The 6,898-nt window shown below is 34.0% G+C and overlaps 1 long non-coding RNA gene across 1 annotated transcript; it reads left to right on the forward strand.

The window, feature by feature from the left end:
• Nucleotides 1-536: 536 nt before the first annotated feature.
• Nucleotides 537-5,979, forward strand: LOC116536085. Its single transcript, XR_004262473.1, has 3 exons — nucleotides 537-549; nucleotides 740-747; nucleotides 5,696-5,979. It is a non-coding gene; the product is annotated as an uncharacterized LOC116536085 (long non-coding RNA).
• Nucleotides 5,980-6,898: the final 919 nt, after the last annotated feature.

The raw sequence follows: 6,898 nt of genomic DNA on the forward strand, positions 1-6,898 counted from the left end.
TTTTTTAGTTTATCCACAGTCATGTTTATATTATTCTCTGATGGTTGTTTGTATTTCTGTGGTATCAGTGGTGATATCCTCATAATTTCTGATTGTGTTTATCTGAATCTTCTCTGTTTTCTTCTATTTTAGTCTAGCTATGTTATGCTTATACTTTCTAAAAACTGTAACATGCCAAAATAACCTTACTGCATGGTTGGTATACATGAACTATTTATTTGTTCTTTAAATCACTTTTTTTTTTCACTCAAAGTATCTTCTTTACATTCCAGTTTCTTGTTCCAAGTTCTTAGCTTGGAATGACTGACTGAAATCTTCCCAAAGCAGAGATGACTATTGCCAGAGCCCTACATAACCTTACCAATGCTCAGTCACTCAGAACTACTCCATCTGGGTTTCCGTCCATCCAAAGAGCCAGCTGCTCTAAACAAATGCCTTACTCATCTCGCCTGTTGTATCACAAGATGAAATATGCTACTTCCATAATTACTGTTCTCAACTTCTGAATAGAGCCAGCAACCAACTAACAGTTTGTTTGGTATACAAGCTGTTGTTAATTTTTTGGTCATATAATTGGGTATAGGGATTACTTTATTACTGCTCACTAGAAGCTGTTCTCCATGACATCCCAATGTAGACATTGCATTAGCTTACACATGGAATATGAATCTATGAAACAGGTAAATATCAAGAGCTGACATGTGGAAGATGCTGAGTATCCGAGGAAGTCAATTATTAGAAGAAAATGTTCAGACTAAGAAGGATGACTTACATCAGAAAGGTATAGTTTGCAATTGCTCTTTATTGGCAATAACCTGAGGGTACAGCTTGCTGGGAGAAGTGGAACAATTTTTACGCTGTCCCAAGAGAATTTCTGTACATTCTTCTCTGGCCCCAAGACTAATTCTTACAACAATAGTAGCACTAGGAATAAAAGAAATGCAAGACAGGAGAAATACAGGCAGCCAAATCTATCTAGACTAAACCTCAGACACGAATAAATGAGAAAAACTATGCAAACTGTCCTTCATGTCAACCACATACACTCTGTACTAGAATCTGAGAGAAGAAACCCTGCTGTCTTTCTAATATCTAGATCAACATCTGGTTTGTAATAGATGCTAAAGAAATATTTGCTTAACAAATGTGGAACAACATTTTTTTGTGTGTTTTTTTAATAATTCTTTTATTGCTGTTTTTTTTTTTTTTTTTTTAAGCTCCAGGGTACATGTGCCAGATGTAGAAGTTTGTTATATGGGTAAACATGTGCCATGGTGTTTTGCTGCACCTATCAACCCATCACCTAGGTATTAAGCCCAGCATGCATTAGCTCTTTTCCCCATCCACCTTCCCCCAACAGGACCCAGTAAGTGTTGTTCCCCTCCCTATGTCCATGTGTTTCAGTGTTCAGCTCCCATTCATAAGTAAGAACATGCAGTGTTGGGTTTTCTCTGCCTGCATTAGTTTGTTGAGAATAATGGCTTCCAGCTTCATCCATGTCCTTGCAAATGACATGATCTCATTCTTTTTATGGCTGCACAGTATTCCATGGTGTATATATACCACATTTTCTTTATCCAGTCTATCATTGATGGGCATTTAGGTTCATTCCATGTCTTTGCTATTGTGAATAGTGCTGCAATGAACATATGTGTGCAGGTATCTTTATAACAGAATGATTTGTATTCCTTTGCGTATATACCCGTAATGGGATTGCTGGGTCAAATGGCATTTCCAGGTCTATAGCACTGGGGAATTGCCACACTGTCTTCCACAATGGCTGAAGTAATTTACATTCTCACCAACAGTGTAAAAGCATTCCTATTTCTCCACAACCTCACCAGCATTTGTTTTTTCTTGGTTTTTAAATAATTGCCATTCTGACTGGTGTGAGAAGGTATCTCATTGTGGTTTTGATTTGCATTTCTCTAATGATCAGTGGTGTTGAGCTATTTCTCATATGTTTGTTGGCAGCATGTATGTCTTCTTTTGAGAAGTGGCTGTTCATGTTTTTGCCCACTTTTTAATGGGGTTGTGTTCTGTTTTTTTTTCCTATAAATATGCTTAAGCTCCTTGTAGATTCTGAATATTAGCCCTCTGTCAGAGGGATAGATTGCAAAAATTTTTTTCCATTCAGTAGGTTTTCTGTTCACTCTGATGATAGTTTCATTTGCTGTGCAGAAGAATATCCCTTATAAATTTGTTTATAGTGTTGATAAACTGGAAACAACCCAAATGTCCTTAATTTTGTGATGGATTAAATAAATTATAATACATTGATATAATAAAATAACATGCAGCTGTTATAACAGAAAGCTGTATTTATATAAATAGAAGGATATTCACAATAAATTTTTAATTAAAAAAGGAAGACATAAGACAAGTTGTAGAGTATGCTCCGATTATGGTTAGAATGAAGGCAGATACACACAGATATAATTGTATATGCATAGAATATTTCTGGAAGAATACCTAAGAAATTGTCAATATAAATTATATCTAAGAAACAGGACAGAAAGCATGAGAATTAGGGTTGGGATGCCCATTTGTCACTATAACTTTTGGACTATTAGAGTATTTGCCATATGCATTAATTATCCTAAAGAAAAGATAAATTAAAAATAAAGAACATAATGTAAATCTGACTACATAAAAATGTACAGTTCAAGAAATAGCCCACTTTTTGATGGGACTGTTTATGTTTTTGTTGTTGACTTGTTTGAGTTCCTTGTAGATGCTGGATATTAGTCCTTTATTGGATGATAAATATTTTCTCCAATTCTGTGGGTTGTCGGTTTACTCTGCTTATTACTTCTTTTGCTATACAGAAGTTTTTTAATTTAATTAAGTTCCATCTATTTATCTTTGTTTTTGTTATATTTGCTTCTGGGATCATGAAGTCTTTGTGGAAGCCAATATATAGAAGGGTTTTCCTGATTTTATCTTCCAGAATTTCTATGGTTTCAGGTCTTATATTTAAGTCTTTGATCCATCTTGAATTGATTTTTGTATACAGTGAGAGATGAGGATCCAGTTTCATTCTTCTACTTGCAGCTTGCCAGTTATCCTAGAACCATTTGTTAAGTAGAATGTCCTTTTACCATTTTACCCAAAAACCTATTAAAATTTAAAAAATAAATAAAAATAAAAATGTACACTGGAAGAAATAAATAATTAACCAAATTCTTTCAGCACACACATCTTAGCATATTTTGGGAATGAATCTGACCATTTTTAGGTCATTTGAGAATGTAGTATAGGGCTCCCGTAACACCTAGTTTCTTGCTATTCTTGTTCTGTGTTATACTTTCTCGAGAGCCTGTCCTTCAGTAATGATTTACTGAGAGGTATAGAACTGAGAGGTATAGAACAGATTGGAGTTTAAGTAAAATTATGATGAAACCTTAGTTAATCTTTAACAAAATTTTCTCCGCTCTTTATTTCTGCACAGCCTACCCAGGGCCTGCATGCACACCTGTACCTTAGCTTCTAAAAGAACTCCCATGCAATATCTCCCCAGAGGTTTTACAGGAAAGGACGAAGGGTGTTGCATATCCTACTAATAATTAAGTCAATTTTATTCATTTGAGCTTCATTAAAATAAATGTTACAACCTCAGCCCTCATAGACAAAATTAAAAATTGAAGACCAATATTTAGAAGACAAAAAATAGAAATAATCCAACTGTGTTTAATTATGTGCAGCTTAAATAAACTAATGAATAAAAAACAAAAAAAGGAAAATAATTCTTCACCAATAATCTTCATGAGTAATCCTTTTAAAAATCAGTGTAAAGTTTTTTTATTTTCTACTTTTTCTTCTTATAATAAATTATAATTCTGTGCAAAAAACAAACACAGTCCCTTCTCAGAGTCAGCATTTAGGCACCAAGTAGTCAAAGTAGTCATCCCCTAATACTAAAAGCCTTCCCTTCAGTTCTCTCTTTTGTGTTATCTAAGGCCTTTTCACAATTTAAATTTTAAAAATCTGAAAAATTCAATGTATTAATATCTATTAAAGAATATTACATTTTGCTTTTTATTGGTCATATATTCTATTTCACAATGGGGCGATGGTGAGGGGTGGGTCTTTTTAAATCAGGTACTAGGCCAGGCCAGTTGAGGAAGTTATCTGGAGTCAGGAAGGCCTTGTAGATTTCCAACCACACAGTGAACGTATATAATGAACCATAGTTGTAGGCAGATACTTCATGGTTCAGTAAATCTCTGCCCAAAGCTGACGGGAGCTATGACTCAAAAAGAGGAAATGAGATAAAAACAGAAGGAAATTTGGTTTCTGCTGGTATATGATTTTGTTCCTTGAAATATGAGAGGAGAGAATGGGGTAAAATAAATCTGAATTTTGGCCTATCATGTGCCTTTGCCACATGTCTTTCACTACTGGATGGGCTTGATAATGCTGATAAAAGAGCAAGCTCTTGATTTTTGTTTGACACACCAGTGACATCTCTTAGGAGCCCTGCATATTTGAAGAAAGGAAGTTCTCTTTGTTTATAATACATTAGAAGGCAGTAAAGGTGACTTTTAAGAAGGCTTTGAAGTAGATTTTTTAAAAAGTAAAAGAAAAACACAAAAAAAAATCACAAGAATTTTCAAGACATTTAAGAAAGAAAATATAAATCTTATGGCCTCTCAATCCTGACAGTTTCCTTAAGTAGAATATTATATTTAATTAGATATATGTTGCCTTAAGGAGAAGTATATATTTAATCTTCTTAATTTCCCTCATTTGGTACATTCTGACAGAACAAAAAATACATTATCTTTAATATATCATACAGTATATTACATCTGTGTACAAAGTATATCAAATATAATATGCTACAACTACATTGAGATAATGAATGGAATTTGTTTGTAGCACTTTCTATCAAAGTAGAAAAGAAAAACTAAATGTATTATTTCCTGCAAGAATAAAAACATTTATATATCTAACCATAATAAATTGAACACATTTTATGCATGTAGAAGACAAAAATTTGATTTGAAAAATGTTTTGTTGGTTTGTTTTTTTTTTTGTTTTTTTTTTTTTTTTTGAGACGGAGTTTCACTCATGTTACCCAGGCTGGAGTGCAATGGCGCGATCTCGGCTCACCACAACCTCCATCTCCTGGGTTCAGGCAATTCTCCTGCCTCAGCCTCCTGAGTAGCTGGGATTACGGGCACGCACCACCATGCCCAGCTAATTTTTTGTATTTTTAGTAGAGACGGGGTTTCACCATGTTGACCAGGATGGTCTTGATCTCTTGACCTCGTGATCCACCCGCCTCGGCCTCCCAAAGTGCTGGGATTACAGGCGTGAGCCACCGCGCCCGGCCTGTTTTGTTGGTTTTAATAGCATAGATATATGATTTACAAATACTAATTTTGGAAAGTAAGTCTAATTTATGAAGCAAAATGTAATCTACTCATAGTCATGTGCCACTTAACAATGGGAATACGTTCTGAAAAATGTGTCGGGCAGTTTGTTTTTGTGCAGACATCATAGAGTGCACTTACACAAACCTAGATGGTAAACCTACCAGCACTCTTAAACTAAATAATATTGCTCCTAGACTACAAACCGATACAGATGTTACTCAATTGAATACTGTAGGCAATTGTAACATAATAGTATTTGTGTATCTAAGCATACCTTAATGTAGAAAAGGTACAGCAAAAATACAATTTATAAGATTATACCTGTATAGGACACTTACTATGAATGGAGTAACTTTCAGAACTGGAAGTTGCTCTCGGTGAGTCAGTGGGTGAATGGTGAGTAAATGTGAAGGCTTAGGACATTATTATTTACTACTGTAGACTTTATTAATACTGTACACTTAGGTGATGCTAGATTTATTAAAAAATCTTTAACTTTCTTCAAAATAAACAGCTTACTCTAACTTTTCTACTTTATGAACTTTAGATTTTTAACTGTTTGATTATTTTGTAATTGTAATTAGCTTAAAACACGAACACATTGAGAAGCTGTACAAAATATTTTCTTTTTTATATTCTTATTCAATAAGCTTTCATATATATTTAATTTTCTATGTTTTTATTTTTTAAATTTTTTGTTAAGACACCAACACCCACATTAGCCTGGCCTACACAAGGTCAGAATCATCAATATCACTGTCTTCTGCCTCCACATCTTGTCCCACTGGAAGGTCTTTTTTGGTAAAAATACACATGGAGCTGCCACCTTCCATAATAATGCCTTTTTTCTAGAATACCTCCTGAAGGACTTGCCTGGGCTGTTTTATAGTTAACTTTTAAAAAAAAAAATAAGGAGTACACACTAATGATAATAGTATTAATAATAAATATATCAACCTGTAACATAATTTATAATCATTATCAAGTATTGTACACTGTACATAATTGTTTGTGCTATCCTTCCATATGAATAGCAGCACAGTAGGTTTGTTTACACTGGCATCACCACAAAAACATGGTAATGTTTTGCACTATGACATTTTGACAGCTACAACGCCACTAGGCAACAGGAATTTTTCAGTTCCATTATAATCTAATGGAACCACTATCACTTATATGATTCTGTCATTGACCCAAATGTTATGGGGTGTATGACTGTATTTGCATTTGTTTTAATGACAAGTAAAAGTTCTTCAAAAGTAGAATCCTTATTTTAAATATATTTCTATCCTCCTCAGTACCTAATACAATCTCTTGCACATGCGATGTTTAATTTATAGTATTATAGTTGAGCCCTATTTATTTCCTAAAGGATTTGAAGAAACTATCTGTTTCTGATGGAATGTTTGTTTTCCTCCAAATTTCATATGTTGAAGCCTTAACTCCCAATGTGATGGTATTTGGAGATGGGGCCTTCTGGAGGTAATTAGGATTAGATGAGGTCATGAGGATAGAGC

This window comes from Sapajus apella, unplaced genomic scaffold, assembly GCF_009761245.1.
Source record: "Sapajus apella isolate SASKATOON/1434 unplaced genomic scaffold, GSC_monkey_1.0 scaffold98, whole genome shotgun sequence".
Classification (NCBI taxonomy): domain Eukaryota; kingdom Metazoa; phylum Chordata; class Mammalia; order Primates; family Cebidae; genus Sapajus; species Sapajus apella.